This window comes from Corvus brachyrhynchos, unplaced genomic scaffold (genome assembly GCF_000691975.1).
Source record: "Corvus brachyrhynchos isolate BGI_N302 unplaced genomic scaffold, ASM69197v1 scaffold11, whole genome shotgun sequence".
Taxonomy (NCBI): domain Eukaryota; kingdom Metazoa; phylum Chordata; class Aves; order Passeriformes; family Corvidae; genus Corvus; species Corvus brachyrhynchos.
The window spans coordinates 3975982-3988493 of record NW_008236965.1 but is presented as its reverse complement, the minus strand read 5'-3'; positions in this window follow the sequence as shown (position 1 = coordinate 3988493).

Here is a 12512-nt window from a genome sequence, read left to right as displayed (position 1 = left end):
ATAAAAAGCTGAAATGCAGAAACTGAACAGGAACAAACCTCTGGGTACTTGCAGTCACCCTGTATTAAGACTGGCAGCACTGACACTACTGCTGCATCACAGCCAGTTGCTCTGCCACTACCTGCAGCTATCAGCTTCTAGGAAATGCCAAGTGTCATCATCTTGCACTTGGACCTTAAATACATAATGCCTCCCAGCACAACTCACAGCTAAACTGAACATAACTGCAGGGCCCCAGCCATGCTCTGTTCAACTCTAGTGACTGATCCATTTTGCCAACTGGTTTGGATTTCACAGTAGAGTTGAAAAAAATATGAAGCATAGTTCAGCTCATTTTTGAGGCTGCTGTGTCCTCTTCATGCCTCGACCAGGGCCTTTCTATTTGCAGACTACCAAAAAATAAGTAAAGTTAGGATTTCAGGGCCACCTTCTGCTGCATGTTTTATTAACACCAGCAATCAGGGGTTCACCTGGAACATAGACAGGTTAATTTAGTCTGGCTAATGGCTTCACCTTCCATTCTCATCATCTTAAGTGCTGAGAGCGAAATTTAGAGGTTTGGTTATGTAGAACACAACCCACTGTGTGGGCACATCAGTGTCTGCTGCTGCTACCTGCTGAATTAACTGCTTATCTAGGGAAAACTGGCAGTCCTGTGGGACTTGTGCTTTTAGCACGGAAGGACCTGGATTTGCTCTGTTCAGGCAATAGAGTTAGTACCCTGGGAATTGTTACACAAGTACAGTTACACTTCAAAACAGACGTTCAAATCCATTAGAGGAAAGTGCCAAGGCAGTTTTGAAATTCCTATTTACATATAGATATTTCCTATCTCTGTATTGCCCAAATTTCAGTACAAACACAGTCCTAATTGACCTGAGCTCTTCAAGAGACAGCTTTCTGAAAGCTTAGTGCTTTCTGAAAATGGTAATGCTTTCTGAAAAAGGAAGAAGGACTCTATAGATGAAACTTGATGTACATTTCAGGAAATCAGCATGAAAGCAAGCAGGTTCTACCTCCTACCCACTCACTGTTCCCACGGCTAATTGCTGCAGCATTACCTCTTCCATCTCTTCTACTGCCCATGTAGGTGAGCAATGAATTACATAAGGGACCAGGTACAAAATAGGCGAATTCATTTTGGCAGGTTATTTTTCAGACAGGACAGTTGTCTGTTAGAGTTCAGGGCAAAACCACTTGCATTTGCACCACAAAGATGGAGAAGAGGGTGTGAGGAAGGAGGCCCGTTGTTGTTTAAACTGCTGCAAGTGACACAGTTGAATGAGAAACTATAGCTGGAAATCAATTCCATGTTTTTTCTCTCCTTCCCTGCAAATGAACACTGTGATTGTTTCTCTGCTCCAATCTACCATAAAAGCAAAACGGGGGGCAGAGGACTAAAAAAAGGAAGTGATTCATCTCTGCTTCCCGTGAAGATCAGCAGTGTTTTTCTGGATGATCTTTTGCTTAGTATGAGCTTTGTGTGCTGCAGCTGCAGGACTGCCTAAGAACTGCTCTAGGAAGTACATGCTGGTATCAACAGTTATCAATGGGGAACAGTAGTTGATGCCAGGGTCATGTTCTGCCATCTGCTCGTTCATCTTTTCCATGTGGAAGCCTGTGAAAATTGGTCCGTCTTGTCTCTGCTAGGAAACAGTTGATCACAACTGTGGAGCAGACCACAGGAAAGGGGGAGCTGCCAAGTTGGGTGGTTGGAGTTGGGGGGTGGGGTTTTTTTTCAGAAATCCCCATACAGACACTGACGGTATGCAATTGTTTACAACTGTCTTGCAGGGAAGTTGCTTCAGCTACATTTGGAAGCAGCAGGTCAAATGAGGGTGTCACCTTCTTCACACTGAAGAAACTTCAGGTTTCTTAAATATTGAACACTCAAATCCAGGCAACATACGAATAAGCATAAAAGGCTTCAAAATCCAGAAGATTTTCTAAGGGACATTGATAAATGGTAACTGAGAGTGATTATCTTGGTTTAATGTTTATCAATTACCAGTGTAACTTCACTTGATTCCACTGCTTTTTTTCTTGATTTTGTCATATCTGATTTACATCTTTATGAAAGAGAGTGAGATCAAAGGAATGATGAAACCACTAAGAGTTGCTTTGTGATTTATTCTTCTCACTGTCACCAAAGAAGAACAGTTTCATAATCAACACAGATCTTTTTATAGGCATTAATCCAGGAAGGCATTAAAGTGCCAGCCCGAGTCTACTCCTGCTCAGGAGGACATGTCTTGGGCTCATGTATATTACTGAGCAGAGATCCCTTCCCTTCACCATATTTAATTTTCTGTGCAGATATTTATTATGTTGGTATTCTGGAGATATATCTAAGGAAAAAATCATTCTATTGGGCAGAACATGTAACTAATATACTTTTTTTGCAATATAGCTTTTATCTTTGCATTTTGTTGATGCTTTTTTATCTAATTATTTTACTCATTGGTCACATCAAAGTTCCTGCTTTTTTTTTTCAACAATTTCACAGAATCTGATTAGAGGAGCTATTTTTTTCAGAATTAAATACAAAATATATTAAAAGACAAAAATAAGAAAAAATGTCACTGAACTGCATTTAATTAAACATAATGCAAAAAATAAGAAAGAAGGACATAAGTGAAGCAATTAATATACAGGTTACAGGGGAGAAAAACAGCAGCCACACATAAAGGAGAAATAGTTTGATGGAATGGTACTTATTTTATCTGAGCTTTTTGTCAGTTTATGTGATACTTCATTCACTTGCAATCAACCTCCCTTACATTTCTTCAATGCTTATGCTTACATAAGATTGCAAAACGAAAAGGGCACTTATCTTACTCACATTTTCAGCACCGTATAGGTAAACCAGCCACAAGATGGCAATACACCATGCTGTGAAAAGATAATTACTACATTTTGTCTGATTTTAACCCCTCCATGAATGGCTGAAATGTGCTGCCTTTATAGCTTTGGAAAATGTAATGTGGATTTTGAGAAACTTAAGGAGGAATAGACACAAAGTAATAATTTTAAGACCCCCTCCACCCCCCCCCCAAACTAATCCCTCCACTACTATAAACAACTTGTTTCTCATTTCTTTTCACTTTTCTGTTGTTTCTCTCCACTAACTATTGTTTGCTGTGTGCAGGGAGCTATTGTTTGAAGGAGTGAAAAAGCTATGGGGCACAATAACCATTAGCATCCCTGCAGTAAGGGACAGGTCTGTGCTTGTGGAGGCCACAGAGACTAAAGCTGATTGCTCTTGACAGTCAAAGCATGGCTCCATCAGTAGTGAGAAAGAAACAGATGCCCTTCTACCCTGGAATAATAAAAAGAGACAGTCTAATGGTATGAAAAGTATAGAAATGTGAGGGTGCATTGTTCAAAGACATATTCTTAGGGACTTCAAATGGAAACTTCTGCAGTAAACTTTTGACTGTAAGAGGAAAAGGTGGCAAAAAGACACCTGAAGGTTTTGTCTGACCATAAAATAGCACTGAGTCACCAGTATGAGGTAGTTGCAAGGAAGGTTAATGTAATTATAGAAGTCAGCAGGTGAAGCTTCAGATGTTCTGGAAGGATGGGGCATTGCTGTTTGTTTGCATTCCATTTGCACTGCAACCATCTGGTATGTCAGGGCACAGCTGGCAGGGCATGAAGACGTTCCCCTCCTTTTCCCTGGAAATGTAAGTCAGCTTTCTGATGTGGTTGCAAGGCAGGATGTTGGGAAGTGTGTGGGTGATATACTGCATCTACAGAGTCAGGATTAAATTAATCACTAGATCTGAAGGCAGGAGGAAGTTTTCCCAGGTCAGAAGGTCAGGGATTGTTGAATATGGTTTATGTTTTCCTGGGTAACAGAAGGGTGTCACCTACATCCTAAGGCAACCTGGGCATTTCATCATTTTCTTCTTGTGATGTATTGCAGCTTGATTTGATCATCTGCTACCGCCTTCAGCTTGTGTCAGGTTGTGCAGAACAGGTGGATCTGTGGGCTGTCTTGGGTAAATGCTTGATACATCACGCACTACAACAGAAGGGCTCTGGACTAAAACATCTAAATAATGTTACTTTTCATTACATACCCTATAGCGCAATATTTTATCAGTCCTTGTCCCTATATGCTTGGGTTAGGAATGCTATGGAAGTTACAAGTTAAAGGAATCACTGAGGTAGTTTTAGATTTAGCCATAAATAAGCAAAATATGGAACATAGAAACATAAAATCATTCTGGTTGGAAAAGAAAATCATGGACCATTAACCCAACAATGCCAAGTCCACCACAAAACCATGTTCCTCAGTGCCACAACTACACATCTTTTTAAATACCTCCATCAAGAGGGCTCAACCACTTACCTGGGAAGACTGTTCCAATGTTTGACAACCCTTTCAGTGAAGAAATTTTTCCTGATATCCAATCTAAACCTCCCCTGGTGCAATTTGAGGACATTTCCTGTTGTCCTATCTCTTGTTGCTTCTAAAAGTAACTGAGAGACTGATCCCCACCTTGTTACAACCACCTTAGTTGTAGAGCGCAGTAAGATCTGGCCCCCAGATCTTACTTTCCCCAGGTTAGACAATCCCAGCTCCCTCAGCTGCTCCTCATAAGACTTGTGATCCAGACTTTTCCCCAGCTTCGTTGCCCTTGAAAATGTTCCAGCACTACGATATCAAAAGACACTGTAGCAAGGTGCCCAAAACCGACCTTGCCAGTGCCAAGTACCTGGGGACAATCACTGCCCTGGTGCTGGTGGCCACACTATTGCTGACACAGACCAGGGTGCCATTGGCCTTTGTGGTCAGCTGGGCACACACTGGTTCAGCTGCTGATAACCAGCACTCCCAGGTTCTTTTCCCACCAGGCTGCTTTTCAGCCACTTTTCCCCAAGCCTGGGGCTGTTATCACCCAAGTACAGGACCTGGGACTTGGCTTTGTTGCACTTCACACAATTTGCCTCAGCCCATCAATCCAGGCTGCGCAGATCCCTCTGCAGAACCTTTCTACCCTCCAGAAGATCAACACTCCCAGTCAGCCTGGGGTCGTCTGCAAACTGACTGAAGGTGCCTTAAGTCCCCTCGTCCAGATCTTAAATAAAGATACTGGAGATGCCTCAGTACTGAGCCTTGGGGAACACCACTTGTGACCAGCCACCAGCTGGATTTAGCTCCATTCACCACCACTCTCTCAACCTGGCCATCCAGCCAGTTTTATACCCAGCAAAGAGTACACCCATCCAGGCCATGAACAGCCAGGTCCTCCAGGGAAATGTAGTGGGAAATGGTGTCAAAGGCTTTACTGAAGTCTATGTAGACAACGTCTACAGCCTTTCTCTCATCCACTAAGGGGGTCACCTTCTTGCAGAAGAAGACCAGGTTAGATGACACATTAATTCCATTTCTGTCATTCTGAGTAGCTGACTCCCCACCCTGCTGGCTTTGAATTGCCATCCTGCTACTTTGTTCTCAGACTGCCTGCTGCTTACAAGAATCAGAATAACCAATCTGTTGAATTGTTGACCATTTTTGAGGACCACAAGAAAGGTCACATTTTATGCGTTTCTACCCTCTGTAGAAAATCTGACAATGCAAACTCCCTGCCTCTTGTAGACAGCTGGGCTACTGTTTGTAACTGGAGTTTGAATTACTAATACAATTTTGACTACAGGTCCCTATCTTTCATACATAGCTTTGAAATTTAACAAGGAATTATAAGCATCAACCTAGGAATTTTTTATTAGTTTGCTCTGCATGTTTCTTTATTGCATCCACTAAAGGGTTGATGTATACTCTAATTAACCACTTGATTCTTTAATTGTAAATTGCATTTCAGCTACTGTCTGCTCCTTGCTGATGAACACTTGCAATGAAGACAAACACATTTTTCTTGGAGGAATTGCATTATTACAACATGAAATAGATTGAGAGCAGTTCAATAAGCAGTTCAGTGTCTTTTCTGAATACTATTTATTCTGGGCACAATAGAACAAAGACATCATGATGCTGATGGAACTGTTTTACGAGACTATTATCGACACATGGAACATACTCAAGCTGTAGGGTCATACATTCTTTGTTCACATTGAAACTAAGAAGGACAGAGACCGCTGGCATTTAAAGGGTCTGTGTCTCTCAAGTACTAGATGGTTGCAGCTGATTTTTTTTACTTTGGCTCCATTTTTTTTTTTTTGCTTGGTTTTTTTTTTTTTTTTTGGTTACCATTATCACTAGTCTATAGTGATCTGAGTTGTAGCTGCTATCGAAGTTGCAATAATTTTTTATTAGTCTTCATTTAATTGATGCCAGATTTGGAAGGAAAAGAGGAGTAAATTCCACCTCTTTCCTCTTTTTCATGTGTGTGAATGTCCAGAAATGCCTTCACAACATCTATTACGCAATACATGTGTCATGGTTAAAAGGGGAAAGAGAGATGACCCATAGAAAAAAGGTCTGTTTACCAGTTCATAACAGCTCCTTACTATAGTCTGAGATGTGAAAGAGGTTATTAGATTGCTATGGTTGCTTCACAGTTTTCAGTGGCTCTTTTTCTCTCTCAAAAATCTGTTTTTCAGAAAAAGCCTTTTTGTGGGAAAGGTTTAGTCTCATTTTTTATGTGAACTTTGAAATCTTTCTTTAGTCTTCTGAAAAAAATAAATCCGGTTTCTTTTTGACAACTAATATTGCCTTTACAAAATTAAGCCACTTCTAAAAGCATGATCTTCAAAATGATCAAAACAGAATCTCTTCGTCTAGACATTTTTTTTTTTTTGCATTTGCTTCATTTATGAATTCTTCTTAGATTTTCACTTATTGTGATTTAGCAAGGGAAACTGCAAAGTCTTAGGAATTTTCACAGAAGGAGAACACTGTTTTTTGTGCAGCTTTACTGACTGTGTGTCTCCCTGACCATTTTCTTTTGTTAGCTCCACAGTCTACCTCCCGCAACTGCAAAAATATTTTCACTATATTCCTGTGCTCCTGGTCTTAAGTCCTATATCTTTCTGATTTAAAAAAAGACCCCAAGAGGTATCAGTTTGGTTTCCTCCTTATTCATGGCCTTCTTGTTGATGCTTTGAATTTGTTCCTTGCTGGGTGTGGTGTATGTCCCTGTGGTTTTCTATGACCATTTCATTCTGTGTAAAACAATGGCTACATGGAGCTACTGGCATCTGCAGATGGGGAATTCTGACTACATACTGATTTTGCATACTTTATCTGAAATGTATGAGAATGCTATAAAGAGAAGTCTTTGATGCATTTTACTGCTGGAACACATGTTGAACTCCAAGGGTTAACAATCTGACTGCAGTTATGTAGGAAGGATCTGAAAAAAAAGGAACAAAAATCAGGAGGATTCTCAGTGAATTTAGCTAAGAACCATGAACAGCTGTTTTTGTAGATTCTATACTATATCCAGGAACTCATATGTTTTGTGGAGTTATTTTCTGTTTGTTTGTTTGTTTGTTTCCTCCCCTATATCCAAACAAAGTAATTTAGGAGTGACTCAAGGAAAACAGAATCACTCCTTTCCAGTTAGTTAAAAATGCAGGTACAAACTTTTCAGCTCTAAGTGTGCCATTTCTGTGCATTTAAATGGGTAAGTACACATTAAGATCACTATAAGCCTTTCAGCCAAACTTTTCACATCTCTTTGTTCTCTCACTCTTTTCAGCCATATAGATTTTCCTGATATCCTTCCTTTCATTTTCTTTACTCTGACTCATTGATTACACATTACTAATGGGTTTTTCTGTGCTTCAGTTTCTCGCTTTGTGATATGACAAACATCTGTATTTGCTGTTGTGTCAAGATAATAGATTTATTAGGAATACCTCAACTAGTCATTGATGTATTCCCATTAGTAGGCAGCTCCTTAAATCAAACCACTGAGGTACTACTTCTCTGTGCTCTGACGCACTGTAATTTGAGGTGTTCAAATATTGCTCCTATTCTAGGCTAACTTGAAAGAAAGTGAAAATACACTCTATCTTACATTAGAGAAGTAAATTGTTCCTGGGGAGAAGGTGGCTGGCTTGTTTGTAAATGGGATAAAATATTGCATGTATATGTAAATATGTAAATGGCATATATATGTCAAAATTTATCTTGAGATAGCGATTTCCATCAGAAAGAAAAATGTTACAGTATCAGTTGTTGCTGTGTGAGTGGCTGTGGCCACTATGACCCCAGAGAGAACGATAACAGCTGAGTCCTGGTGGTCAGGCACCAACATCTGAGATCACCTCCACGGTGACGGCGAGCTGCCAGAATCCTTGGGTTCCTCAATTTGCTTATTACAAGTTGATTGGTCTCTGTTCTCCCCTCCCAGTTTTATGTAAGAGGGCATAAGTATTTATCCCTTTAGTTGAACATGTATCAGTTCTGGAAAGTTCTATGTTCCTTGGTGGCCCATTGCCTACTCTCTGTTACCCCTCCTACAAGTGTTCCCCATTGGTTAATTCCCTATGGACTCCTTCCCTCTCACCCTTCCCTATTGGCTATTGCCCTTTTTCTCCACCCTGATTCCTCTGAGTGTAAAACCCCTGGATGCTACTGTGTTGGTTGCTCTTTGGCCCTGGATCCTTCACTTGCAGTAAAGCTGCTCGTGGAACCCATATGGAGAGTCCATCCTTCTTCTTTGCCTTTGCCCACACACCTAAACAGCTTAGCTTGGGGCTAGCTCCCTTGGCTGAGGAGCTCGCTCTTTGAATCTGCAGAGTCACTGTCGGTGAGGCACAGCCAGACCTCTGGGTTTCCCCTGGCTCAGCGTGCCCCCAAATTGTGGGTTTTTTTTCTTTGTGTGTGTGTGTGTGTGTGTATGCTTGCTCTGAATACTGCTTGCAGTAACTTATGAGAATTATGAAAGCAATGGAGAAATAGGCAATGGATTTGGGTGCTTTAGGAAGAGCATTGCCAGCAGGTCGAGGGAGGTCCTGCCCCTCTATTCAGCTCTGGTGAGGCTGCCTCTGTAGTGCTGTGTCCAGTTCTGGACTCCTCAGGATAAGAGAGACATGGAGATCCTGGAGTGGGACCACTGGATGATTAAGGGACTGGAGCATCTTTCTTATGAGGAAAGACTGAAGGAGCTGGGCCTGTTCAGCCTTAAGAAGGGACGATTGAGAGGAGACCAATGTATATAAGAGTATTGGGTTTGCGTGGCCAGGTTCGGTAGCAGGGGGCTACAGGGGTGGCTACTGTGAGAAGATGATGGAAGTGTCCTTCATGTCCAACAGACTCAATCCCTGGTGGTTCAAAGACAGATACGCTGCCATTTTGAAAGGATAGTAACACCTCTGTGACAACGTTCTTAAGAAGAAGAATTTTAAAAAGTTATTGCACAGGTGTAGTTGCAGAGCAGATGAAGGACTCCTCTCCCTGAGCAGTGGTATAAACAATGTGTGATGAACTCACCATAACACTCATTCCCTGTCTCTCTGAGTTGCTGCAGTGGAGGAGGTGGAGCTGGGAAGGAGGAAGGGGTGGGGGGAAGGTGTTTTTTAAGGTCTTATTTTACTTCTTATTATCCTGCTTTGATTTTGTTAGCAATAAATTAATTTAATATCTCTAATTCAAGCCTGTTTCGCCCACAATGGTATTTGATGAGTGATCTCTTCCAGTCCTTAACTTATATACCCTTTGTTATATTTTCTCTCCCCTGCCCTGCTGTGGAGGGGAGTGAGAGAGTGGCTTTGGCAGGTCTCTGCCACCCAGCCAGTGTCAACCCACTACAATAAGTACCTGAAGGGAGGGCATCAAAAGGATGGAGCCAGGATCTTCTCGGTTATGCCAAGCAATAGGACAAGAGGCAACAGGCAGAAACTGATGCACAGGAATATGAGGAAGAATTTCTTTCCCATGCAGGTGATCGAACACTGGAACAGATTTCCCAAAGAGGATTTGGAGTCTCCCTCACTGAAGCTATTTAAGAACTGTCTGGACAATCCTGTGCCATGTGCTCAGGGATGACCCTGTTTGAGCAGGGAGGCTGGACCAGATGATCCACTGTGGTCCCTTCCAACCTGACCCAGTATGTGATTCTGTAATTTGTGCATGAAGTATAGAATAATGGCTGAGGTTGGAAGGCACAACTGGAAGTCATCTAGTCCAAGGTCTCTGCACAAATAGGGTCACCTACAGCTTGTTGCCCAAACCATCCAAGTATGGGCAGGCTACATAGGTGGCCTGCACTCAGATGCTTGCTCCATGTATGGAATATGAGTCTCCCCTTGAGGGCAGCCTTGGCAAAGCTCAAAAAGTCAATGCTGTTCAGGCCTAACCTGTAAGACTGTGCAAACAAACTCAGTTGATGTGCTGTTAACTAAGCCTCGTCCTCTCAAGTGTGTAGGGGGAGCTAACCTGACATGGTCATTCATCATGACTGTTCATGGTCTATGGCTGTGATATAGCCTCTTTCCTGTCCAAAAAGAGAGAAAGAAATTCTCAATTAACCCTTTCTTCATGGGAACATTTGGACTTAGTCATTTGGCCAAATGTGGTGAATCTCTCAAGGAGAGTGTTCGTCCCTTACTGTCTCCCTCCTGCAACTGCCTAAAGCCTCTGAAGCACAGAGTGCTTCATCTCCTTTGTTAACCTTCAGACTGCTCTTTAGACAGCACTATTTGTAGCTGAGCCTGGCTGTTCACCAGGAAGTGAATGTTATCCAAATTTTGGTTCAGAATAGAATGAATTAAAGGCATTTAATCTCAATTTCAGTCTTTGCTTGTTTTTCTTCAAGCTGCACAATTGAGCTGCCATTTCGAAGTCATTGTTCCCAGCTTCTTGTCTCTTAACATTTCTAGCATTTCAAGCAGATTAATCTTGAATCCTTTATTGTGTAACCACATTTCAACTGGAAATAGCAGCAAATCCTCATTCCGAATCTCATCTTTGCATCATATGTAGCCAGTGTTACCACTGCAAAGTAAAAACCAAGCAAGGATGAGTGTGTAGTGCTCCCTTGCATTGAGTGGATACAGAGGGGAAGGAGTCTCCTCTGCACATGCAGAGCAGTGGGATAGCACACTGTTAACAATCTGCTCTGCATGGCAGTGGCTGGGTTCCTTTCTGGGAGCTGAAGGGGACTCCTGTATGGCTTCTTCCAGATCCTCTGACTTTATCAAAGTCCACACCTTACCTTACGTTATTAAATATATATAACTTTGTATGTTAAAATGACTCTCATTTGCATGGGAGGCTATGGTTAGTGCAGAAATAGATGAAGTTGGATTAGTTATGGTAAAATTGTGAAACAGCAAGGAGGAATGTGGGAAAAACAGGTACTATGATCCCCATCAAAAGGTTGTTTGGGAGTTTAGTGAGTCCATAGGTTACAAAACACGTCAGTACCAAATAGTGAACTTAATTTTCTTTTATAACTTCAGTTTCACTTTTTCTTTAGCTGTTTTTCCATTGTATCCTCTTTCTTGTTGCAAATAGGGCTGTTAAAAAAACCCAAACCCCAACAAACCAATATGACATGGACAGTTTAATAGTAGACCTGTATTACTTGGGAACTGTGTTGAAGTTATGAAGGGGCAGAGACTCAAGAGACTTAGAATCACCCCATAGGATCACTCCATCTAAGGTATGAAAAGCACATGGCAGAATGGGATCAAAGGCTGAATTTTATGATTTGACTTCTTTGAGCAGGGGATACTATCTGTAGACATGTGTAAGATAATATGTATGAACGACTTGCAAAAACAGCAATGTCTGGAAAAAGGTACACATGCTCCCACCTCAGAACTGTGAATCCTTAAAGACAACACTGGAAAATTCAAAGTTCCTTTGGTTTAGAAAGCACTTTTCCAAGATTGTATTCCTTTCTTTCATGCAATGCTGCTGGTGAAGAAATCAGTTAAGGAGTGAAAAGCCTCACCACGCTGGTTTCTGATGGAAAATATATGAGAAAATTAGGGGGGAACTGAATAGAGGATCTGGAAGTTCACAGTTGGGGTGGAATGAGAACACTCCCTAGGAGGAGGAGATTGTCTCTAAAATGAGATTTGGGGATTAGGATGGTAGAGAGGAACTATGGGAGTTTTAGAAGGGTTTCAGTTTCAGGTTGATGAGGGTTTGGATTTCACTGTGGAAGGAAACAGTACCTACAAAAAGACTGTCTGTGTGGTTTTCTCTTCCCTGTCCGCCCTTGCAATCAGTCCCAGTGGGACTGACAATCTGTGCCTCCTGTTGTCACAACCCCCTGCACACACAGTCACTTGTGCCCTCCTCATCCCAGTTGTCCCTGCAGCTGCTCGCTTCTACCCCGTCATTCTCCACATCATTCCCTGCTCATCCTCCTGCACGTTCTGACCACAGACAGGGGAGAGAAAAAAAGAAGTATGGAAAAGTGTATGGCAGCAACACTGTGAGAAACGTGCGCTGGAGATAAGAGCTGAGCCCTTCTGCAGCGCCGCCGAGGAACGGCGCCCTGCTGTCCGCTGGCTGCGCCGCCTGCGCCAGCCCCTCTGCCGAGGGCAGGGCGCTCGGGGGGCCGCGGGGCTGGGGACGGCGG